At 45.7% G+C, this 26396-nt stretch overlaps 1 protein-coding gene across 2 annotated transcripts in view; it reads left to right on the forward strand.

Annotated features, from left to right (window-relative positions):
* The window catches only part of XKR6 (XK related 6), a 209690-nt gene that overhangs the window by 51999 nt on the left and 131295 nt on the right, over positions 1 to 26396 (forward strand). Inside the window, exon 3 of one of the 2 annotated variants that reach the window (XR_010883846.1) lies at positions 1150 to 2909. The exons of the other annotated variant lie outside the window; for it this stretch is intronic. The gene's annotated coding sequence lies outside the window, so the exon portion shown is untranslated. Of the gene's footprint in view, positions 1 to 1149; positions 2910 to 26396 lie in introns of those variants that run through there. 2 annotated transcript variants of the gene reach the window in all.

Genomic DNA, 26396 nt, shown 5'->3' on the forward strand with positions numbered 1-26396 from the left:
TGGCCCTGCTTTGGCAGGACGGCGTTGGCCATGCAATAGAGACATTTGTATGCTGATCGCAATGCAGCATCTTTTTCTGGATTTGAGCTGTGTGGCGAACAGTCCTAGCTGGGGGATGTATGTCAATATTTGCTTTAATCAAAGCTATCTGCTGGCATCCTGCCTTTGCTGAAGAAGACTTTCTTTGACTGTCACAGTGGGTGATTAATTCTTTTTTTTCTTCCGTACAAAGCCATCCCCACAAAAGCCGTGGTTGCAGACAAACAGATTGGGATTTCCAGGGTCGGGAATCCACGTGAAAAGCTTTGCACACTGACTACAGAAGCACACCATGGTTTGGGATGGAAGCCCTGGAAAGCTGCAGTCTTACCATGTGGCGTTGCTGCCGTCAGGTTAAATGGCCACAAACAGCGCAGGCTTGAAACCAGCTGCTGGTGTCAAGATGCCGTTTTCAGTCATCCAGAAACCCCAGGAGTGCGCTCTGTAGCAGTCGTATAACAGGGCGGAAAGGGGAAAAAAAAATCCTGATTTAGGATAAAATCCTGTTTTCATTGAAATTAATGGAAAGACTTCTGCTGGGGGCTTCTCCTTGTGGCTTCATGACTGAATGCCAAGGAGGAGGTCTCTACTGCTGGCATCCCACATGGGTTTAGCGGATAGATTCCCAGAGGTGTGCCACTAATTAAATCCCAAAGACAAGTCACTGTCTGGGTGCAAATCAGCTGAATTTCCAGCCATCGCTCTCTCTTACAACCGTGCTCCTTGCTGAAAAGTCTGAGACTCTTTTTTTGCTGGTGATATTCCACTTTAAAATAGTGAATCTAAATATAAAGTCAACCCCCCCCCCCCAAGGGTTGGTGGAGAATTCCCCTAGTTTTATTTTGTCAAGAAAATACTTTCTTCCTACAGTCCTGTTGAATTTTCCTTCCCCTCTGTTCCTTCCCCAGTAAATGGGAACATGGGGTCACAGGGTGAAAAAATTTCTTGGTGAACTTGGAAACAGGCTTTTGTCAAGTATTTCAGTTTCTGTAGATTTGAAACATTATTTTAATTTTTTTTTATAGTTTAACTTTTCATTTATTGATGGTGAATTAGTTGATGTTTGAGTGTTATTATTTATTTACTTTTTTTCTTTTCTTTTTTTTTTAGGTCTGAAAGGTTTTTATGGGTGGTGAGATGTTCCAGTACTTGGATCAATGTCTTTTATTTAATATTGGGAGAGAGGTTTTTTTGTTTAGTTTTGTTTTTAAGTTAATGTAATTATAAGTCTAAATCAGCCTAGCAGATCCAGGTGAGCTGTGCTTACATGTATGAACATACACAACATTGTATGTGTAAATGAAACCATCCCAAGGCAGCAAAGGCCCCAAGGAACTGCCGTGATGGACAGTAAGTGGAAAGGGGAAGCTTTGCCGGAGGAGTTGTCCAAACTCGGTTCATACCAGAAGTGCGATGAAAACTGTGATACCGACATGGACCAAATGCAACTTCTTTTAGCAAAGTGATCTTCCAGCTTCCACAGAATAAACTCTGCGATATATACGGGGTTTATTTCATAAGCAGAGCTGAGTCGGCTTGAGCCCACCTTAGCATGAGGTTTAGCAAGGCTAGCTATGATGCGAATGAAATGAAAGAAGGAAGTCTCTCTCCCGTGCTTAGCGGACCAGGCTGAAACAGCATCCGCTGGAACGACTTGATCTCAAGGCAATAAAAGCAGCTGTTGGAAGCCTCAGGTGAGGTCCCAAACACCATGGAGCATGGTGGGAATGTCGCTAGGGGCTTCTGCAGAGCTGGGATTTCACCCCTCTAGCACTTAAGCGTGCTTTTAATTTCCTCATGGGCTCAGGTCCTTTCCTGTTCAGCAGAGCGCTAAATCTTGTGCCTGAGCACTCGCTGTTCAGCACCAGAACGATGTGATGGTTGTCGTGGGCTGCTTTTCTGGATACGGTAGTAAATGCCTCTTTGTCAGCAAATCTTAAATGTATCCTGGGATTTCTGCACTGTGATCAAACCTGATGCCATGTGAATGATGACATTCTGACAGAAACCTGTTGGACAAGCCTGAATAACAGTGCTTTTCCTTCACTGCATACCTGTTGTCCCTGGCCACAATTCTTTCGTAAAAGCCCATTGGAAATAACTCTGCTCTTTGAGACATTTAACTTGCTCTGTTGCCGGTTAGCTGTTGCTGAACCTTATGGAAGAGATATGCCTGGTGTATACCTAGAGTTCAAAAATCTCAGCAGAAGATTAAACAAATCAGAGATGGAAATTATCTTTGATCCCTTTCTGCCAGTATAGGATTATTCCACAGTGTACCATTTTTTGAAGTTTGTCTAATCCAGTTTTATACATCTCTGGCAACTGGGCTTCCTACAAGTTGTTCTGGAAAGCAGTTGTATGCTGTAGCCTTCAGTTTAGAGGTACTTACTTGATACTGAGATTCAACTCGTGTTTCCATTACTGCATCCCATTTCTTTCCGTGCCACATACAGAATGTCACCACTTTGTGGTATACGGCTTTCAAAGGCAAATGGATCGTTATCATGCTCATGCTATTCTGTATGCTTACTACATGCTTAGCAAAACTGTATATATTTGAAGCCCAGCCCTGCAAACAGCTGTGCATGACTTGCATGCAGTTCCTTTGAACTGTCTAACGTGGCATTCGCACACAAAAGGGCTTGTAGTGTCCGGTGCGAATAGTAGTGCATGAAAATAATTGGCATGGAACAAGAAGAGCCATGTGGGTGCAGTAATATTGTTAATCAAGGAAAGAGGAGGGTCACGTAATGTTTTCCAGCACTAACTTGGAGATTTAAATGGTCAGTCGTGAGCTTTTAAATGCATTGCGTTTTAAGCATGTTGAGTTTGTAAAACCGTACGTTTTCCTTCTAATAAATCTGTGTTTTCAGGCTTAAAGAATACTTGTCTGTGATCCTTTGATGTGCCTTTTTACAAGCATTAAGCGTTGGCAGCGTGCTCAGAACGTTAGCTCCTTACACACACTGGCATTATGGTAGCAGACCAGCAAAGCATTTAAGCCCATGGTCTATTTTAAGGACGTAAGAGATGCATTTAAAAATGACAGTGTTTTGCTGGATTGACAAAAGCTTGTTCAGCGCCGTGTTAGATGGGAACCCAGATCCGTCTCGGGGACATTTCACGAGTTGCCATTTTGAGCAGAAAGTACTGGATAGGTCCAAAATATAGTTCATAGACCAAAAATGCACTTTGTAGACAAAGAGTTAAAATTCCGAGCTGCTAAGGGTATCTCTGCATTACTGGTAAGCCTGGCAGATCCCAGAACTGAACCCATATCTCTGTTTTCCCTGCCTGCTGTCTTAAGCCTTTATTCATACCTTTCAGTATTATTTCATTTTTCTTAAAGAATGCAGACACCACTGAAAGGAAAAATCCTGCAGCTTTTTTAAGAAGGGAGAGAGGGCAAGCAGAAAGATGATAAAGGGTGAATATAATAGCTAACCTAAATATTTTGCTGTGTACGCTGATGGCTTTTTTGCAGATGATGCTAGGGGATTAACTGTATTACAGTAAGTTAATATGTGTAGACACTGAGATAAATATGCATTCCACACAATTTTTAACAGTGTGAAAGATGCAGTCTTGCAGGCTGGACAGCAGTGTATATTCTTCCTTTTCAGAACAAAGTTGCTTTGATAGCCCACATTATTGCCCTTTTCTTCACTGACAACAGCTTGCTCAGCACAGTTGCAGGGTAGAACCCGAATCAGTCCCAAAGACATTTAATGCAATATCCTCCTCCCCCAAAGCTGCTGTTAGCAGAGAAGTGCTGTTAAACCTGATGAGAACCGGTATGTTAAGGAATTCCACATGAACCATGAGGAAAAGGTGGTTTTGGAAGTACCCGCTTCCGTTTTAATATGGCTCTGACCAGACCATCATATGTAGCTCTTACCACCTTGGGAATATCTTCTATAAAGAACGAAGATGTGTTTAAGGAAATTAGCAGTGCAAGGTTGCAGGGCTGTCGGAATGACTTGCCTTTTCTCCCTTGGAAGTGGCATTTCTTGAAGATCATGGGGGATGCTCCTTTAGCGGTACGCTGCATGCATATCCCCGGTGAACGGTCTAGGCTGAATCCTGCGGAAGTTCTTAAACATTCAGATCTATCAGCTGGCCTAGTTTATTTAAAATGTTTGGGTTATTTTGTTTTGTTCTCATCGCTGTGGTAAAATTATTTTTATGACCCTTTGGGTATTACCTGCTTTTATAATCTTTCTATAATTAAATTTACAAATCTGCTTTTGAGCTGGTGGTGTATAAAACTTTGCAAACTGGATCCTTTGTGTGTTAACCTATATTTACGTTACTTTTATCCCTTCTGGCAGTAATTATCCTGGCTCAAGGCCTAGGATTAATCCGTAAGATGCTGGACATGCTTGAATTTTTCCCCCTTCTCTGTGGCAAACTCTCTCATCTTATGTAGAGCAGAGTCGGGTGTTTTTAAAGCCACTTCCTATGAAGCAGTTTAGCTGTTACCCCTCTTAAGTGATTCACAGAAGGAGCCGTAGCAAAGGTTAATTGATCCTGTGCTGGGGATGCAGAAGGGAGAAGTGATTCAGCCTCCATCACGGGGAAGGATTTACGGGAGCTGCTCGGCTGTTTCGGAGCCCGATGACACAGCTCTGCACAGCGCAGAGCTGCCGCTCGCTGCGCAGCCAGGAGCTCGTCACCCGCCGCCGCTCATTGCGAGTTCAGGGCGTCGGGCTGCACCGCGGCTGCGTACGTAATAAATGCAGTAAATGGGCTCTGCGCTAGCTCCGACCGGGGTGATACGTCCGCTCAGCGGGGCTGCGCTGACGTACTTTGGTTTTGGAGCTACTGGGCGTGAGGCAGCTCTGCCCTGTTCTCCAGCACATGGTGTAGAAGTTAACCTATGGAGCACCACGGTCCTCCGGAGGTTAAAGCTGGACACGGAGCATGCCAGGGGAGTGCGGTGTCACTCCACCTGAAAGCGAAGTTCTCAGGGACCTCTGTAGAAACAGGATTTCACCCAACTAGCTAGGAAGAACCCCAATGAGTTCTGTGGACTTTTTGCAAGGCTCCGCTAGCGTAAGCAAGGTGACGTCGTTCTCCTGTCATTCAGAGCTGGACCATAAGGTGGTCTCTTCCCTGGGTGTCCCATGCAGTTGAAAATTTCTGAAAAACCCTGTAATATCCAAAGGCTGCTCTGCCACCAACCAAAAGTGCTTTAGGGTTGGCTTGAAAGAGTGAGAGAGCACATGTGAAGCAAGTCTCATTGCAATGGTTTTAACTGGTTTAGTCTGGTGCATCTCTGTGCGTCTTGCAGATAAATGTGCTTTTGCAGTTCATAATCTTAACTTTTTGCAAGTCCTTTTTGTTTTACTGAAATTACAATAAACTGGAGTCTGTTCTCATAATGAAATATACTGCCTGAACCCTGACTTCTGTGTTATCATGTGAAAAGAAAATAAGCATTTCTGGCATTTTCTGCAGCACATCAAAAGCTTTGCTTTTTTTTTTTTTTTTCCCTTGGATGAAGTTGAGCAGAAATAAGTCTTACAAGGATGGAAGTTCTGTGTTCTAGCTAAACCACGCCTGAGGACATATTGCTATGTGGTGCGAAGGACACCTTGGAGGACACAGAGAACACACCATTTTGGATTTTGTATTTTTACTGAATCTAAGTATAAGCTCCAATGCTTGGACCAGCTAGCACTGACCCAAATGATCCCTCAGTTTAGTTCAAGAGTTAGTGTGCTCCAGGGTTCGTTACCAATAGGCATTTTAGATACAACTGCCTTCTTTTGGAGAGAAGGAGATTAATAATAGGATGTGGCTGTGCCTGTTGACACCATGACCAGACACTAGATCCTTATACTGGCTCTCCTATAGCCTACATGTAGGCAGATTGGATCTTGGGCCCACTGTTATTCTCCAGTTCTGGTAAGATCATTGTGATCTCTTACTACTGAAGCATATTTTTGCAGTCTACTTGATTAAAATTTTATTTGAAGAGGAAAGGCTTTTTCTTTGGGGGTGGGGGTGGGGTGTTACTGTTCATACACTAGGGAGGAATATTTAACTATTTCTCTTTGGTAGTGTTAAAATCGAGTTATATCTACAATTTCTTGCAAGATCCTTGAAGGAAACATGGAGTCTGTATACATGCTGTCTGCCCTGAAGCGCCAAGACTCAATGCAAGGTACCACTTAGTAAATGGGGAACAGCAAAGGGCGAACAAGTGCTTTGTGTGGGCTGTGAGTTTTTTCCTATCCTAAATGAGCATGAGCACGTGTGGGGCTCGAGTTAAGGAGCCTTACTGAAATCTTTGCTTGGGTGTTTGAGGGTGCACCCATTGCGAGATATCTTGCTGGATCATTATCTGCATGGTAGAGGACTAGTACAACAGAGCGTCAAGGCATGATTCACCCCCAGAGTTGTCGTCTGGTTGCTCAGTTCAAGGATAGTTCCCAGGTCAAGAAGCTGTGGATGCTTTTACTTGCCCTGGGCCATAACTAGACCGAGAAGGGCATCCCTGCCCATTTTACCTAGGTACGTAATGTATCAAGAAGCACAGAGAAGGTGACTTTGGAACAATTATTCACTGTTACTCTGTAAGACTTAAGGGGCATCAAAGAAAGGTATCCAAGAGCCTTCTGAAAACGGACTAAAGGAATTTTGTAATTGGTATCATCATTAAGCTGTGGAAGCAGTGCCAGTGGGTGTTGTGCAAAAAGTGAGCTCAGCCTTTGGCTCAGGAAATCACAGAATTATTGAGGCTGGCAGGGACCTCTGGAGATCATCTGGTCCAACTGCCCTGCTCAAAGCAGGGTCAGCTAGGACCAGGTTGCCAGGGCTGTGTCCAGTTGGGTTTTGAATATCTCCTAGAATGGAGACTCCACAAGCTCTCTGGACAGCCTGTTCCAGTGCAAATTGCAGTTTGCTGGAGGAGGACATGTGTATGCTCTTCCCATGTCCTTCTGACACTGGCCAGGTTACTGTTCATGCCTGCTGTAGCCATTTTTTCTAACAGCATGCCCTTCTCCCCTTCTGTGGATTAACTGGGAAAGAGGAGGTGGTGCAAAAGGCTCAGTCCTGTTTCTGGGCTCCTGGTAGAGCATCATCATTCAGGCATGATCCTCATGGGTGAGCTCTGTTTGGAGGCTGAACCTTCGGATGACACGCTGTCATCTCCAAATAGTGGTCATGGAGCCCTCAATAAGGCTAAGTAAGTTGAGTTGTTTATAGCTTTGCTTGAAGCTTCAGCCTTTTCTGGAGGTCCAGATCAATGCAGTGTCATGCTCTTTGCTGCTACGTTGGGAGATGTGCCATGTTCTACAGCAAATGTTGCCCATTGGGAATTTTTCCTTGGAAAGTCTTTCTGAAGTTATTGATTTGCAACATGCCTGAGCTGAATTTAAGCATGGAGCCACATAGATCTGAATTCAGCTATGCTGGCTGTTTTCCCTAGGAGGAGGCATCACAGGAATGAATTTGATTGCCTCAGAAAATTAGTGTTGATTTCAGTGAAGAATATTTTATTATAGTGTCTGCACTGGCATTCTCTTCATAGGATAATGGCTAAGGGTTTCCAGTGCTTCCTGTACTTGTGTGTATTTAATGATTTAATCTATGCCTTCTAAACCGTAGCCTGGAAAAAAATAAAAAGGCTGGCTCCCTAATCTTAATATTCCATCATAAAATCAAATCACTAATCCCAGAGGTGGAGTTACAATTAAAAAGAAAAAAAAATACATGTATCAATCTTGGAAAGTATTAAAACTGAATAATATACTCTAAAATAGACACTAACTGTGGCATATACTTCAATTACGGAAGTCAGCGAGGCCATAAAGCTTTTGAAAATTAAGATGCTGTTGTTTTCATCCCTTAGTGTGCTTTTAGGAATCTGCGTTTAGGCTCACCAGTTTAAAAGTGGAGCTGGGGATGCTCAGGAGGGGATGCTCCGTCTTCCCCCTTGCACATTTAGTGCAGTGAGCAGTCCACGGTAACCTGCCCGGGAAAGAGAAGTTGGAAACGTCGCCTGCTTACAGCCCTTGGAAGTTAAGCTTTCGCCATGCTCTTTAGGGAACACGCAGCAGCGCAGCCTTCGACGTTTACTTGTCCAAGTGCAGTTTTACGGAGCAGAAACGAGCGCGGCGTTGTCTGATATCTGCCCTGCCGTCATTTCCCCAAATGAGCGCCGGGAATAACTGCTGCTCTTTGGAGCCTTGCTGAAGCCTCTGGAGGTCCCGGCGGGCTGAGGGGCTTTGGGAGCACCGGCTGCAGCGCCAGCCCTTTCAGCGGCGTGTCCTGCCTCCCTGTAATTTGGGGAAAGTGCTTTACATGGGCCTGGGAGGGGGCAGATGCCTTTTGCTCTTCTGTTTTAAAAGTAAAAGAAAAAGTTGACCGAGCTATTAGCCTTTAGCCAACGCGTTCCCCTTCGTGGGCTTTGGAGTTAGCGTTCCCCCTTAAACTCCCCTTCAAATGCATTAGGCACCGGCTCGGTGCTATTAAGGCTTTCCCTGCCCCGAGGACCTGACTGTACACTACGCGCGTGAGGTGCGTGCGAGCAGGGAGGGCGTTTTATAGCATCAAGCGGTTCAATCCAGTTTAATCTGAGCTCTGACTCACCCAGATCAACGCTGGCAAAAGTCACCATCCGCTCAGAGCTCTGCCTCCCGGGATGCTGCCCTGGCTGTCCTGGCGGCTCGGCTACATCCGAAGCAGCTGCTGACCGGCTGCATACTGCGGTCGTGTGTGCTGAGGAGTCCCCTGCATCCCCCTCGGCCATCTCTGGTGACCTGGGCCTTGCAGCAAGGGTCAAAACCCTCTGCGATAGGGCAGGCTTGAAAGCTGCGTGCAGCAGCCTCTCCAGCTGCACTTTTTAACCTGCTTGCATTTATGACTCGGAGCTTGGAGATTTCCCTCGTCTTCCTTCTCCAGAATCACTTCAGGGCTGAGACGGAGCACGGGAAATTTCAAATCAGCAGGAAATATTTTCAGATGGCTTCAGCACGCAAGGCTGTAATGAAAAAGGCTCCGTGATGTTCAGGGTGTCGTTTGCTGCTCATAAATTCTGTGCTGTGGCTGTTAAACCAGGCTGCCATGTCTGGTGCCAGGGGCACAAGTGTAATCAAATAAAGGTATTTCAGGCACACAAATTTGGCCAATTAAAATGATGATGATAGCACTGGAGCTAACAGGACCAAGGCTGTGCTTTATGGGGGCCAGGGCATGCATCCAGGTCTGCTTGCAGAACTTCTGGTCGGGAATGTCACTCCTTCTGCTAATGTCTATGAGGCAGGACCAAGAAAAGAAGTAGAGGGACAGACAGCAGAGAAGGGCTAAGCATTACTTAAAGGTTAGTGCGCGTTTTGTGTAAGACCTAAGCCGTGGTTTATGGCATCATTGAGCCAGCAGGGAATCATATCTGCAGTTTACAGCAGTATATTTCCAGATCACAGAGTACCAGCTAGGCTTTGTTCTCTTTGAGCATCTCCCCTCGGAGAGAAGCAGGGTGGTCGAGAAACGCAAGCAGAGGAATCCAAATGACCTATCACTATCATCTAGTAACTTCAGAATCGCTCTGTGGGCAGCAGAAGGGCTCCTTTATGGCGTTATATTTACCAAAGCTGCCTGGAGGAGGTTATTTAAACAGCAGTGGTTTGAACCATGCTCTTGACATAATTTTTCTCCATCTGCAGTCTAAATATCAGCCTCTTCTCTGAACTGAATGACTCTCGTGGCTAGTCTCATGCTTTTAAAGTGCAATTGTTCCCGTAGTAAGCTCCTGTGTCATTTAGAGCTGCCTAGCCTGATTTCTACAGCAAGACTCCAGTGTATGCCAGACCCCGTGTGAGATGTACAGCATTTGCAGTGGCATATGTAGACACTGAGATAAAGGCTGAATCTGCTGCATGAAAAAGGGACATAAAGAGCAGGACAGGGAAGCTGTGAGACCATGGTACTAAGATCGAGGCTGTTTCCCCGTTGATTCTGCTGAAAGACATGTTCTTCCTTAAGTACAGTCCTGAGTCACGCGTGTGGCTCTCAATCCCTGTCTCAGGAGAATGAAAATCTAAGATGCAGTAAAGCTGGTAACTTCCAGTACTGAACAAAACTTGGCTATTTGAAAAATGTTGTTCTTAAGAAGCCGCTTAACCATCCTTGTGCTAGTTCCTTGGACCCTGGCAGGCAAGGGCTGGTGAATCCAGCTGTGGTGGTTTAAGGTGCCACTGTTCCATCTCTGCGCCCTGTCCCTCTGCTCGAGGCAACTGTCTCAAGTCCTTGGCTTCAATGGCCAGGAGAGATGGGTCTGGGAACGTGCTGCATGTGGAACTGCAGCAGCTGAGGTTGGAGCACCTTGATCCCCAGGAGCTGTGAGGGGCTCCAGCGGTTCAGTTAAACACATGGCTTTTGGAGCCATCTTGAGAGCCTCTGTGAGGTTTTATCTCATCTAAAATCCTGTAGCAGTTTGGCAAGAATCTGCTCAAAATGTGTCGTGCTACCCGCCCCTTGGTGGTAGTGGCATTTAGCTCCTTGGAAACTGAACTAGGAGCATCTTCCTGGACACAGCACAACTGATTTTGTTCTATCAGGTTAACATCTCTTGGCTTTCCTGCAGAGCTGTCTGGAGCCGTCTGTGCTGAAGGCGCCTTTCTCCGCTCAGCCTAGCTCAAGAGAGGGTGGTCGCTGCAAAAATGGCTCTGCCATAGCACGCTGGGGCTGATGCTGCACTCGGTTCCCTACTACTGGATTGGCGCATGACCACATCACTAGCCCTGACAGATTTGAGCAGGGTGAGCACGTGATCTCATTCCTGTTGAATTAGCCAAATATGCAGTAGTTTTGTCAGCTTTGCACGTCCATGGCAGGACAGGGGACCTGGCATAGAGGTGTTGTGCTTTTTAATAAATTCAAGCCAGTGGGGTGAGATCATGCTGGATCTTTGCTTTGAATCAGGGAGCTGTGGAAATTCTGATCCAGTTTGAGGTAACATGCAGCTGTGTTTGTGTCTTGTGCAGCCACAGGACAGATCCCTTGGCTTTAACACTGCTGTCAGTTGAGGCATAGTGCAGATACTTTGGGGATGGGTTGTGAAATGGCCCTGTCGAAAGAGCTGAAATTGCTCTTTTCCACACCCTGCAGCACTGCTTGTAGCAGCAATGGGCTGTATTCCCCCCAGTTCGAGTGCAAGCCTTAGTCCTGCCGGTCAGATACGTTTAAAAACACCTTCATTTTTGACTAAAGAGATTCTTGGTGCAAAGAAGCACTTGAGTTAACGGCGCTAAAAGCTCAAGGTGAGTTTACAGCAAAAACTTACACTTCGGAAAGACAGTGTGTCTTACAGAGCTAGGCAAGCCTACTCTTAACTAATCCTTAGCAGCACAGCATAACTGATTCAAGAGAGAAGTAGTGTTTGTGGCGGGAAAAACGAGCACAGGGAGAGGAGAGCTTTGTGGTCGCTATGAGCAGCCATGGTGGGGACAGCAGCTCTTGTAGGTTGGGTACCAACACACGGCGAGACAGCGATGTGATTTGATACATGCAGAGCTGGAGTTTCTCCCTGTAAGAGGCTAGTTGTGTAATTGCGGTGCTGTAAAAGTGGGAGGTGGAACAGCCCTGCCCTTGTTAAAGGTCTGGGTTAGATGTTCGTGTAACCTGTTCTGCACCATGAAGCTTAGTCTGTTACAGATGTCTTCTGATTTGTGTAAAGTGTTCGTCCTTTCTTCACTATGAATGAGTTGTTTGGCAAACTGCGAATGTGATTGTTAAATGAACCTTCTCTTAAACGGAGTTTTGAAACCTTTTGACATGTGAGCAGTCCTGTCCTGTGATTCCATTACCACCAAAAGTACGCTTTTTATTTTTGAAAGGAAAAATCCAAACCTGGGGAGAAATTCCCAGAACAGGTCAACAACTTTCAAAGTGTTCTGCAAAATTCATCCTGACGGGTGGGCAGGAAGATTTCTCTCTCTAAAACAGGCAGGCTCCTCTCTGCAGAATACGTCAGTGCTTTGAGATAGCCTCCAGACCTGTGGCCCCTTCTGATGGTGCCGTGAAGTTCTCTGGACTGCAGAAAGCCACCAACGCTGCGATCCAACTTGACAAAGAAGCGGTTACCGGCTTCATGGTCCTTCTTTAGCCATGGTGATAGGACGGCATCTCTGTTTAGCATTCATGGTTCCCAAACATACCATGTTCATCTACCATAATCTGCCTGGATCCTGGCTGTACCTGAGAACAGAAGGAGGTGTTGAGCAGCTTGGGAAGCTGCTTGGCTCGGATTGATGTACCTATTGTGGTGCATGCCACAGCTTGGGGACTTCCTGGAGCCCAGTCTGAAAAGGCGTTCCTCACCACGTGCCTTTCTGTGCGCTGCCTTTTCAATAAAGAAATGAATAAAGGGGAGCTTTCCAAATACTTATTCCTAGCGTAGAACACTCAAAGGCTTCTGGCATCTAAGAGAATTAACAGAGTCCCAGCCAGAACAAGAGGGGAAAATTTCCCAGTGTCATTTTGTGCAGCTGCTTTGATTTGGAGTCCCACAGCTCTAATCAAGCAGATTAAGACATGATAGTATGTGGGATTTGGAACTGGTGAAAAACCAACATGGCCTTTCATTGCCAAGAGAAAAGGCCTGACAGCTATCCAGATGGTACATCAAACCCAACAGCGCTGCCTGTGATAAACCTCAACCACTTCTTGTCCACAGAAGAGCATGACAAGATGTGGCAGCCAGGCTCCTCTCCGCCTGATTGAAGTGGGTCAGGATGCTCCGCTTCTCAGAGGAGAATGGTGGGAGCTCCAAAGTGCTGCTCACAGTTTGTAAACATTTCTCTGATTCCTTTGCTAGATGTTGGATTGTGGTATGACCTCGTGGTCTCCAGCTAAACTTGCAGGAGGTAACAGACTGTGCCCCTGAGAGCTTACAGCTGAATTGGAGAGGATGGGAAGACAAGTTGACTTCAGATTTTTCCAGCAGCCAGGTGTATGTATGGTTTTGTCTTCTAGAATGCGAGAGTGACATGGAGTTTTTCATCAGTGTTGCCCAAGAAAACATCTGCTTCATCCTAGTGCGATTTAGAGCATTGACACAAACACGCACACGTGCATACACATGGAGCCTGGTCTAAAACAGCTCTTCCAGGAACATGTTACAGCCAGAACCAGTTCCAGAGGAAGTTCAGCTGTCAGTGATCTTCCGGGTGGATTTCAATCCCTGAGGTCTCCTTCAGTCCTAGTATTTTCCACTTATGAGGCCTCTGGGAAGAATATCACTAGCTAATGCAATTTGAGATCCATCGCTGAATGAAACCCTATGGGAATTCAATACTGACTCATTCCCACCTTTGTTGCGCCCATTGCTTTTTTCTGCAGAATGAATTGCTATGCTCAGGTGTCTATTCCCATCTCTTTCTTACGCCAAAATGTTCTTTTTCAGTGAAGAAACACCATCATGGGCAAAGAACCCCTGACTGTCCTCACAACCACCATATCATGCATTTGCCCTGCTGCAAGCCCAAACAGTGGCGTGGATGTTTTTGCTTTGTGCTGATGCTCAGCACCAAACCACTCTCATTCAGCTGTATTACAGCGTTTGGTTCCTCCCAGGGGATTCACGACCTATGTCTCTAGGTTGTGGTGCTCAGCTCGGTCCGCTGCAAAATGAGACCAAGAACAGAGATAACAGCTGAGCAGAAGAAAAAGTCACGTCCGTTGTGTGAGTTTGGACAGGGCTGTGAGGGACAATGGTACTGTCAGGTGGTCACGATAGCCTCTGTGTAGGCTGCAAATAGCAGGTCCCGGGCTGCAGGTGTCCCATGCACTGCTTTTTGGAAACCCGGCCTTTGATGAACGAAACAGAGCACCTCACGGGCTCAGGGTCAGAAATGCAACAGGGAAACCGCGAGATTAGGCTTGTTATACTGAATTCAAGATCAAAATCCCCAGCGACCTCAGTGAGGCCAGAATTTCACCCGTTTCCCAACTCGCAATCAGAAAGCCCTGATAAGAACTAAGGGATCTGTGCCTGCTGCTCCCGTTGCGCATTACCGAAACGTCCCAGTGTGCTCTCGCGTGGGATTTGGTGTAAAGCGAGGGGGATCCTGTAAGAACTGCGCACAACCTGTTATCGGTGTGTGGAACAGACCCATTGATGCCTCAGAAACTGCAGCTGAGTCTTGCAGCACGTGAGATGTGAAGAATGAAAGCTCTGAGTGGGAGTCTACTTTTCTAGTAACTCTGAATTCAAAAGAAGCTGTGAGTACAGAGACAGCTGAACGACAGCACAGCCTCCACTTTTATTCTGCACCAGAAATTGTTTCTGCTAAAAGGGCTATTTTGCATTTTTTTTAATATTCATTTCCCATTTAATAGTGTTGCTCAGGAAGCCTGGGTACAGCATGTGATTATTTACACCTGAGTGCAAAAAGCCAGGCCATGCATTACATTTTCTAGCTCTAGAATTTCCTGCTGGGTTAATTTGCGGGCAGGAATATCTTTTTCCATTTTGCTGGGAAAATTAGTGTTATATAGTGGATAAAGTACTTCATCGGGGCCTGGGACATGTGGATCTACCATTGAAGTTCTTGATAAATTTCTGGAGACAAGATCTGTTGCCTATTAGATGTTTTTGACCTATCTGACACAACAAGGCAGTCTGGACATTGTTTTTGTAGCAATGTTAAATGACTTCACTCACAGGTTTAAAGAGATAGGAGGTTGGGGGAGCAGTTGCACCTCTTTAATGTGACTTGGCGCATTATCCATGTTCAGGGTCACATAACAGAGTAGATGTTGTGTAGCTCTGCAACTTCATGTGCTGTTGTAGCATCACCCACCCTAGGCACTGTCTCTTTCTGTCTCTGATGTCCTAGTTTTGAGTGGATCTCTGTGGACTTTTTCAGTGATGGATGTCTTTGCTGGAGACATTCACATTTGGTTAGATGAATCCTACCCAACATCTACTACCCTTGCTTATAGGAGAGGTCTTTCTGGTTGACTGCTTTACTGCATAAGCCTCTTGATTAGGGCTCATTGGTTACAATATCTCCTGAGAAAAATCCTTTATAATGACATAGGAGAAGGCTGCTCTGAACTTGTAGAACATATTCAGGCAGCCAGCTCTCTTTGAAAATAGTCTCCTGAATGGCTTTGAGGAGCAGAACCAAAATTCACATCAAGGGAGTGATGACCCAAGTGCAGAGGGGGGCTCATGTGACATGTTTTGACCGGCGACTTGAACCCACCAGTTCCCCTGGGCATTAGCAGAGATACCTCACCAGCCTTTCCTACCTGTTCTCATTGAAGTTTTTTGCTTCCATATTCCTTACATACACAGTACTTGTCATTCTGGTATCAAGCCTTCTTTTGCATTTAAAATAAGCTGTTTCCCATTGCAAGGATATTTTAGCCTTTTCATTAATAAAAAGATGTATTTTAAATAGATGTGTTTCCTGCAGCTTGTACTCCACCTCAGTGCAGCTTCTCTGTTAGACTCTATCACAACTAGTTGTGAAAAACTCACGTATGCTGACGCTGGCTGTGTTTTGTGCCATTCATTCCCTGTTCATTTCGATACGCAGAGGCTATGGAGTCCCCAAGTAAAGATACTGATACTGGACAGCCACTTCCATGCAGCCTAGAGAATGTTTAGTCTTTCATTACTTAAAAACCTGTAAGGGTGAATGCAGTCCTAAAAAACCCCTTTATTTGGTTATACCTATGCTAGTAAATACACCTATGCTATTAGACTAAGTAGTAAAGTATGTCTATCCTAGCAAACGAATTAGAGCCAGCTATTGGGATTTGGTCGCCTAGACTATCAAATTGTTGATTTGGTCCCTGGCACAATTTTGTCCCACGCTGGCTGGACCTCTCCCAAACAATTCCTGGATGCAGATCAGAAGTCAGCAGAGGTTGGGGCCATTCCCAACAGGCAGTTTTGATATGACTACCCTGTTGTAGAGGTTCAGTTTAATATTATGGACGAGGCCAGACTGGGCTAGTTGGACGAGGGTATCACAATAGCTTGTAAATGCCTACGTTTAAGCAATTGAATCCATGTCTAGTTCAAACCACTCACCTTGGCTCCTTTTATATTGAGCAGAAAGTGACTTGCAGAGAGCTGCTTGTCCCCTCTTGAGGAAGACATCCCAGACTACTTCCAACCACCAACCCTTCTTCTCTCCTGTTCTACTTCAAAGCTTATCTCAGACGGGAAATAACAGTGCTGCCAGACTTTGATGGCCTGTGATCGTTCCCCAATCTTACATAGCATTTGAGAGTGGATTTCCAAAAATATTTGAAGTGTTGACTGTGTACAGGCTGCTCTGTTTCTGCCATGAGGTTTGGTGTCAGAGGCTTAAGAAACAAAGCAAAGATAACCAGGTGATGAAATGGTTCAAAAGCTTTTTCTCTTTGCTTTTTGTGCTTGAAAGGCAAAATTATGTTGTGGATGAAAAGCGAAGACATGAGAAAACTCCTTGTGACATTAACATCTGAGTTTAGGAAGTTACTGCATAACCCACCTTGCCATACTCCTAATCCTGTATCTTGGTAGTCTTGTGTCAGAAAGACATCTAGAGAGGAAATATCACTGAAGAGTCCAGAGCATCATTCAGAGGCTTTCTAGCCCTTCTTGACGGTGTTTACGTTTGCGTATCACAGTGGTCTCTACTGTGCAGTGTCTGGTACAGAGTTCTTAACGCTTGGGCGGATGAATTATAATGCCTTGAAAAATAAGGAGGTCTGTACAAGAACTTCGGCAAATCTTGAGGGCAGGTCTACAAGTGATTAGCTCATAGGCTTAATCAAAGAGAAAATTCTAATAAGACATTGTGTTTTCTAGCTGTTAAGAACAATGGGGGTGCAGTCACAAACGAAGAAATGCATCATGCGTTTTAAAACTCTATACAAGAATTTCTGCAATGAGGATGATAATGGCACAAGCTCAGTGAAATACAAGGAGGTACTCTGAGGCACATGAACTCCTGCAGATAACAGAGAACAAGGAAAGAAAAAGAAGGGGAAAAAAACAGTTGGGCTGGAGCAGAATTGAATCCTGGAAATGCTCCAGGCCTTGAAAATCGGTAGGCTTCTGGTTCTTGATGGATCCCTCATGGAGCTTAACAACGAACAGAATATAAAGATATGTTAATACCTTTTCTTTGGGAGTTGTTTGCCTCTGTTGTGGACTACAGGACTTTATCCTCAAGCCTAAAAATAGGGATAATTGATGTAATCCTAAAGCAAGGGACCATGCCAACTGACTGCACAGATTACAGCCCTCTCTCCTCAACTCATGGAGGTCATGGGGTGATACGCAATGAGGATATGTTATTTTTGAATGCTGCCCCCCAATCATCATGTGTGATGAAATAACAGCAGGTGATGTGAGCGAGGGACAGATGGGCCAATTTGAAAACCCCTTGGTCTTCATAAGAGGCACTCTGGGGATGGATTTCAGGAAGCAGCTACCTTCTCTGGAGGTCAGCCCTTAAATGTGAGTTTCTATGGAAGACATCAGTTCATGAATGAGGGGGTGGCGCCTGACTTTTGTGAGTGAATTTAAGGCTCCTGGTGCCTTCTTGCTATAGATGCCACCAATGCAGCCCCTTGTGCTGGATTTGAAAATCCCTCACCGACAGCAAGAAGGGTCAGAAGTAAAACCATTTAGCCAAGAGTCCAGATTCGGAGAGGCAGGGTGGGTGATGGCTATCTAATTTATCCTGCATCCATATCCAGTTAGTGGCAAACAGCTTGGGAACATGAACATGGGCAGCAGGAGGATGCTGGGCTGCAGAGAGGAAATGCATCTCTGCCCAGAACACCTTACAGCTGGGATACAGCTCAGCAAGGGCTGTAACCAGGCAGGTGACTGGAGATTTAAAAGCTCTTCTGGGCAGAGTCCTCATGTATAGCATAACTGAGTCTTCATTAGGTCTGGTAGCTACTCCTGAAAAATTAATAATGCACTTACGGGTCTTAGTTAAGGAAATGGCACTGGGCAGTGAGTGAATGTCCCTGCTGACAGGGCCTAAAAACCTGGAGACCTAAGGGTCGGCTACTATTTATTCCTCCTTGTTTAGCATCTATATTTAATGCTTCATATCTTTCAATGGCTTTGCAAATATGAACGAATTAATTGGGAAATTACTGCTGTGCACATACAGAGTAGAGCCCTGCTAATTACTCTGCGTCGGGGTGTTCGTGTTTCTCTTTTCAACAGGCTACTTCTAGTGTTCTTGTTTACTTTTTTTCCTTCCAGTCTAAGAGCTGTTTTCGACTACATTTCACTGATGGGGGAAATCCAAGATTCAGCAAAACTCTCTTCTGAAGGGTTTTTCTTAGAGAGGAAAAACAGAACCTCTGTCCTCTGGAAAGCAGAGTTACGCTGATGCATTTAATTTCCTGATTTAACATGAGCTAAACTTGTCCCTTTTTTTTTTTATTTCCCTTTCCCTTTTTGAAGAGTGATCAGATAGCATTAAAAATATACCTGACTGGGAATGTATCTCTAATTAATTGCATTGCAGCAAATGAGACCATTTCAATAAATCCTCCATGCGCATTTGAGACCTTAATCAAGTGGTAACCTATTTGACAGTGCATTGCAGTGAGCTATGTAATTTCACCCCTGTTGGAACAAGCTTATTCCATAGAAATGATTAATGAATTAGGAGTTGTAGGTCATTCTGTTATTACAGTTGCTGTGATGTGTGTTTCTCTTTCGTATTCATGTCTTTCTGGAAGGCAGAAGCCAAAGAGATAGTCTTCTGAGATTCTTCCTCTACTGGATAACTTTTTCTTGCCTCCCAACCCTATCCATTCAAAATCTCCCTGTAATATTAGTGGGAATGTGGTGAAGAAGGGAATGAGTGCACTGGAAAATGATGAAGCATTGCGGGGCTGCTGTTGGGGGGTTATCACGAATTTGTGGCCAGTAGCATCCTCCAGTCACACAAACATTAATGGGAACTGAGCTTCCTTTCTCCATCATCGTGGCTTCAATTTATAGTGTGCACGGGTCATGTGAGGTGATTTACTGAGCTAGCACTTGAAACAGTGAAGCAGGTGGGAATAGCCCATATCTCTTTTACCTGTCTGAATGAAGAGCTATACGAGATCATGTGTGGCTGAGATCTTGACACAGTGGCCAGCCCCTGATGTCACAGGGAAGGCAGGTCATGTATTTATTTATTTAAGCCTTACTTTCACTCCAACAGCACCCAGTGTCTCCCAACACCGCAGCAGGGAGCTACACTTGAAAGAGAGATAGGTGTTCCCAAGCTGACTTTGACCCAGTTGTATCGCAGAGGTATGGTGGCATGACCTTCACTGTCAACTGGGGTGGTAGCCACGATCTGTGGGTATGATGTTTGCTGACGCCTGATGCTGCTCTAACTTCAGTGCTATGATGGCTCCTTGGAGGCTGGTGAGATCAAAACGTGGACAATCTCCAACTTTTGGTAGAGACCTTGATGGGAAGCCATATAGCGTTTCCCCAAAGAGTCTTTGGAGATGTAACACTGAGAACAGCCCCGAATTCTTCCTTCTTTGTGACTCGGTAGATCGTCCATCCTTGCCATAGAGCAGTTTGAAGAAGGCATTGTATAAATTAGCAGTGGCGGTGTAGCCTTCAACACTGTTTCATTGCGATAGAGTTTCAAAGTCCTTTACTCTCTCCCTGTGCCGATAAGTCTCCTGCAGCCTTTTCCTTTCATTTGTTATGTTGCCTTAAACTGAACACAGTAGCAGAAATGCAAGATGTATAGTTGCAAAAAATGAGCCCAAACAACCAAAAATAGCCAAAATAAGAAATTAAAGGAAATGGAGAAGAGGTAGAAATGACCCAAATCCCAGTCCTTATTGGGGTTTTTTTGAGTGGTGGGTGGGGGGTTTTTTGGAGGGGGGTATTTGGTTTTCTTTGGTTGTTCTTTGTCAAGACATGGGAGAATTTCTCCATGAAAGGATGGGAAAAGGCTCTTCATTGTTCCTTTGATCCCCAAGCTTTGCTCTTGCCTATCTGAAAGGGTTATTCCAGCTTCCCCTGTAGGTGTTTCAAATTCAACATACTGCTTTTCCATGATTTTTCTGTAAAATCACAGACCCCATATGCCTCTCCAACTCACTCTCCAACCTGCTTACGCATCCAAGAGGTTTTAAGTTACTTCAGTCTTCCCCCAAAATTTAGGCGTCTGTACTTTTGCTGTTTTACTGAGAGATCAACTTCGGGTGCATTACTCATGCTCCAAATCCCTTCTCAAAGCCCAGGAGAGACAAGTCTTTGAGCCCATCCTTTTTCCTACTTCAGCATCTCTTGTGGCCTCCTGGCAGCAGGGATTTCCTCTCCGACTCTTCCCTTTCGCTGTGCAGAGACCGACGGCACTTTCCTGAGTGTTTCCCCTCCAAAACTTTGCACCTAACCCTTGTGGGCTCCTTTCCTGGCTAGCCTGGTCCTGGCATCCCTTTTTATACTCTGCCTCAGCCTGTTGCCTTGACGAGGAGGATGCTGATGCTTTGCAGCCACCCAGGAGTGCCGTGGTGCTCGGTTCTTCCCAGACGCTGAGATGTTTCGACACGGCTGTTACGAAGCCATGGGAACTGCTCCGATGGAGGGAAGCATGGCCAGCACACATGAGCTGTTACACTGCCGCGGCTTTATCCAGTATCAGGCTCTGATAATTCCCTGTGCCTTTAAATGTGATGCACATCAAAGACAAACAGTGCAGAGGAATTCCCCCTTCCCCGCTCCCTCTTCCCAGCTCTCCCTCCCTCCTTTTTCGTTTAAATTTTAGGAACTCACCAGCGGACTGTGCCTGGCACAGATTTGTAGCCATCTCCATGGTTACAGAGCCAGGCTAGTTGTATGTGGAGTGTGTTCATTGTTGTTTCTAATTTCAGCGAGGTCACTGGATGGTTTTTCTCTGTTTTTTCACGGTTCCAAGATACTCCGGAGAGGAATCCGAGCTGTCAGTGCCCCTTCCTCCCCCTGCTTCGCCAGGCGCCCTCCCTCGTTGCTTCCCTGCTATCCTCAGAGCAAATGCACTAGGAACCTGCTTCTAGTTTTCGAAAGCTCTCCTCGCTGTTTTTCCCCATCTGCCCATTCCTCTAGGTATTCAGCTCATGTCTGCCTCGGCAGTTCCCACCACTCCCTATATTTCCTCAGTGCTTCTGAGATCTCATCTCCTCTGCCTTCTGCCTCCCTCTTCTGCTCCCAGCCTTGCAAGCAGACCTCTCTCAGTGCAGCCCACTCCCCTTTTTTGGGGCATCTTGAGCTGTTGCTAAGACGAGTTGCTAAAAATGCAACAGGCATTGCTGGGTACTCGAACGTGCACACCATAAAGAACATCCCTTATGCAGCTGTGCTGATGAATTCTGGCCAAAGGGAAAGGATGTAGCATTATCCACACCTTGTATGGTGTGGAAGTGAGACTGGGCCACCAGTTTTACAGCATCTGTGGTAGCACTGGTGTTTCAGAAGTTTTTGACCTTCCAGTGTGACCTTCCTTTCTCATCTTTAGAAAAAAAACCTGCATGCGGATGTGGGAATTTTTTTAAAAAACATTGCTTAAAATGAGATGGAATTTGATGTTGTAGAATTAGGACCAACTCTACCACCGCTCCTAAGTTGTTCTGTGAGGACTGGAGGGAATAGAAATGGTTTCCAGTGTTTTCTCTTTAGTGGATGGTCTGATGGTCAAGAGACCTTATGTGCATTTCCACTCAGCTGGGTGATACTGTGGGGTCTCCCTCCATCTTCTCACAAAACATGCAGAAATGAAATACCTGAATATCCAAAATAGTTGCAGAAATAATGAGGTAAAACAGGCAGACAGTCAAACGGACAGAACATGACCGTATGATCCCTGTTTCCTCCAGGATAAAAGTGAGGAGCCAAGTTTTGCCTCTATGATGAGAAGAAAACGGCTGTGTTGTGATCCCTCCAACTCTGAGAGGGTTTGCGTGAGTAGGGTACGGTGGGTGTTAAGCCACAGACCCACATCTTTTCCCCCATATTTCTGGCTCAAAGGCTATGTCTGTGCTGTTAAAGTGGTAAAGTGAAGGTGGCTGCGCTACTGTTGGAAAACTGCTGGATGGAGGGAAGCAACCTGCTGCAATTTATCTGTCTGTGCCGTCTATTGGGAACTGACTGGGAACTGTTTGGGTCAATGTGAGTTTCCATCAGCCGAAACTGTGCCCTGAAACCTGCTCACATGTAGCATTGTGAATCATCAGCTTCCCAGAGCAGAAACCCATGCCCCGGCCCTGTTTTAGTTAGCAGTAGGGTGCTCAAGAATCATGCTGGGGATAGCTGGTGGCAAAGCAAGCTGTTGGGTTGCTGGCCCTGAGCTGGTTTGCTTGCCCGAGATGGCCAAACAGCATGATCAAGGTCAGGTTCTACCAGGGAGTGCATGTGCTCAGGCTGTCCTCCTTCATGGCTTGGGTTGAGGTGGCCTTGTAGCACTCACTCCAGGCACTGCATTGTAGCTGATGGGCAAGTTCTGGTCTTGGGAGCACTGCTAGTACCAGGAAAAAAAAGTGCAGGTTGAGAGCCAGCAACTCCTAGTTTTGAATCCTGGTTCCAATTTCACTTTCCATTTTGGGCTTTAAGAGAGTCACTTCATCCTTTCTTTCATCTCTCCAGGGAAGTTTAGTGTTGCAGGAAGTCAGTGATTCCAGAAACAGAGCAAAGATTCAAAAATGAACTGGAAAACTACTAGGGACAAGATTAGTCTTGTGAGATCCTATGGACTTTGCCTTGTCCAACTCTTGGTGTCTGTCCAGCACAAAACCCTCCTCCCTCAAAACAAAAATCTCCATCTTTGACCTATGTGAGAAAGTGCCTGCTATAAACTGCAAAGCAGCTTTTCCAGCAGGCTATCAAGCAAACAGGAGGACATCTCCTCTTGTCTTTTGATCTCAACACAAGACCTTTCCATTGTGTACTCTGTGGAGTTGGCTTTCTCCTTGTTTTGTGAATGCTTTGTTATGCATCTGTGTTTGAAGATGCTTTGAAAGCCTGAAGAGTGCCAGACATTATTTCTTGCCATTAAACCTGCAAAAACAAACATGGGATGTTTTTGCAACAAATACCACCTCTGCTGGGATTGCTGGCATCCTTTTGTTTTGGACTACCCCATGGAAAGCAGGGAAAGATTGTACATTTGAGCTCCAGTGCACTGTGCTGCCTTTAAATGCCCTATATCATCTGGTCAGTTGGTAACCCGGCTGAAAAACCTGTGGGTGTGCTAATTGAATTAAGTGCCTTCATATAAAGCACTGGATTCTTAAGGTCAAGTGCAATGAAACACACAGCCATAATTGAGGTATTCATTCGTTCATGTGCATGATGGAAGAAAGGCTCGTCTGATTGATGTACCTACTGATGCGCTCCTCGAGTAAGGATCTGTCTGACATTTCAGGCCCGGGTGGTTTGTTTGGGAAGGTCTCCGTGTTTCCTACACACTGAAATAAGTCGCCATTTTCTGCCCTATTCCCTTTCCTTGTATCTTCATTGAAAATGGATCTTATTCCCACTTCTTAGACATGTATTTGAAAACCACATGTAAGTTTTTCCTCATTAATGACATTAAGAGATGAGCCAGTCCCACCACTGGAGCCCCACATCAGTTCCTTACCTTAGCACTATATGGAGGGAGGGATTTTGTGGTTAATGGAAACAGACCAAGCTGCACTGATCTGCTCTGATTTACCCAAGGAAGCAATTTATCCTTCTGTTTTCAGTATGTTGCCATTTTCATTTGCTTCTTTGCCTTTTGAAACAGACAGTGAATAGTTCCTTGGGATTTTCTTAGGGGGGAGAAGTGAACAGCTGGCAGGAGGAGAGAGTAAATCCATTCAGGAGAGTGAGCAAGAAAGTCCCTAGCTGGAGTCTGCAGTTCTTGTCAGAGGTTTGCAAGAGATGAAAGAGCTTGGATGAATCAACACAGGCAGGAACACTTGCATTTTCCAGCTTATTGTGATTCCTTCTGCTTTTGGAGATCAAACATCATGTTTCTGAGTGGGGTTAATGTGATTACAGAGGAGGGAGCATGTCAGGGTGCATCCTTAGGAGTCCTCCCCGACCTCACACAAGAATGGACCACTCATAAGAAGTGCAGGAAGGCTCTGGGCACTTGTGGGAAAGCTGGGCAGCTACTGCGTTGGTCTGGCAAGGGGGAAGGACTCCCCTCATGAAGAGCGAGGAGTCAATCACTGCAAAATCACTGCTCAATCACTGCAAAAAAGCAGAAACACTGCAGCGACTGGCCATTAAATCTTGGCAAAAGCATGAGCAGGGTCATCATCTCTCACAGCAAATATCAGGGTGGAGAGGCTCCACTCTGCCCCACCATCCCCTCTGCCCCTGCTCTTTGCCCCTCCAGCCCCAGGGCATGCTCTGCCTCTCCTCCTACACTTCGTCCCCTCCTTGACGGTGCGACCCCCACAGCCTACTCAGCCCCATCGTTGCTGATGTGTAAGCGCTATCCACAGGCAGCAGCAGAAGGCAGGGGACACGTATGCCCCCCTTGGCATGGCCTCTCAGGGGCAGGAGGCAGCAGAGGTCCCCTTCTCGCATCACCCTTGCTGAAACGCATTGTCTCAGTGCGTAGCTGAGTCCCCATGTGTCCCTGTTGGGCTCACTGCGCATGTGGAGAGCTAGGTCCTTAGGGTTAGCATCACTAACCTCACTGGCCTCAAGCACTGCTGCCATCCAAGACTGGGACACCTTACTCAAAACTTCAGGAAGATCTCTGTCTTGGATGGGGATTCCCAGTCCTGAACCCTTTCTTGGATAGGGACAGCTACTTTAGGCCTCTCCTGCAATTTAGTTTGGTGCTGGTACCTCCTTCCAATATTTCCACCCAAGAAGTCTTGCATGGAGTGCTCCCTTCAATGGGGGAGGTCCAGGTTCAATGTTTTCCTCCTAATCATTCATTGAACAAGAGGGAGGGCAAGAATGAGCAGGACTGTTCCAAGCAGTGCTCTAGGGGAGTCGAATTTCAATAAGACTAAATGCTTTGTCAGTGTAGCCGGCAGTGAAACACAGGTCTCTTCCTCAGGAGGGTCTTTAAACACTAATCTAACATAGTGATTTCATTATCTTTTCGTTTGCAGACCTGTAGAGACTTACCAGCAGAAGTGCAAGTACCTTTAAGAGTGTCACATGCTCTGTATGGAGGTAGAAGTGGGTCAGAAACCACAAATAAAAAAAAAAATAGTTAGGCTATGCAGTAATTCAACTGTAGGGTAAAGAAGAGCAGGAAGATGAGTGGCGGAGTTGTCTGTGGAGCTGAAGAGACCCCCTTCAGTCTCACCACCCCACCCTCCAGAGCTGGAAATGCCACTGAGAGTCATCACATCTGGCCATATCTGCAGCACTTCCAGACCCACACAAGCTTCTGGCTTGTGTGGCCACAGCTGTGATGTCCCTAAGATGGTAACCTGAATAATCCTTTGATCATGGCAGGTGCCTAAGGATATTGCACATATGTACAGACACATCTCTGTCGCTGTGATGGTGTCGGAGTCAGCATTGCAGATAAGCAAGCTCTCCTGACAGAGGGGTTTAGGTTGGAGGATCAGGATGGCTAGCAAGGGTCTTTACCCAGAATTTTGGCCAGGTCTTTCCTTGAGCCCAGCCCATCTCCTGTCTGACAGAGAAGTCCTGAGATTTTGATGCAAGTTATCTGTTCTCTGGAAATCCAAGCTGTAGACTGTGACTTTTTAAAAGACTAAAGGATCAGGTAGAGCTCACATCACTTTGCTTTCAGCTGATTGAAGGGATTTCAGGAAACACATCCTCAGAACTAGTGAACCTGTAGTTTTCTTTTTCTTTTCCAGGAAATCACATGAAGAAAAAAAAAGAAATACAGGTCTTTAAATGCCTGAAAACCACAGCATGAAAGTGTGCTTGACTGTTCTCTGATGAGAGTGACACAGGTTTCAAGCCATGGAAACTCTAGCGAGAGCTAATCAAAATGCAGGTTGAAGCATGGAGAAGAAATAAAAGGGCCACCGCTGTATACCATAAAGTGTGGTGAGGAAATCAGACCAGCAGGAACAAACACTAGCAATAAAACCACTATAGCAATCAGCCTTTTAACGCCAGTCAATGGCCACCTGCTTCCCTGCCTTCTCCCCACTCCTTTATAATGCAGTGGCAGTGACAAAAAGTGTTAATCTGGGTTTTGAAATTAATGCAATCATTTTTTTGTCACACTTAGGGTGGAATGCAGAATATGTTTAGGCTCTCTTAGCATGCATCTAGAGGTGGTTTGGGGACTGGTTTGGGAACATGTAGGGGATCTGAGAGGGCTTTCAAGGCAAGATCCTTCCCTTGTCCCAGGAGTTCGATGTGAAGCCATTAGGGTGGT

Source organism: Apteryx mantelli, chromosome 3 (assembly GCF_036417845.1).
Source record: "Apteryx mantelli isolate bAptMan1 chromosome 3, bAptMan1.hap1, whole genome shotgun sequence".
Taxonomy (NCBI): Eukaryota; Metazoa; Chordata; class Aves; order Apterygiformes; family Apterygidae; genus Apteryx; species Apteryx mantelli.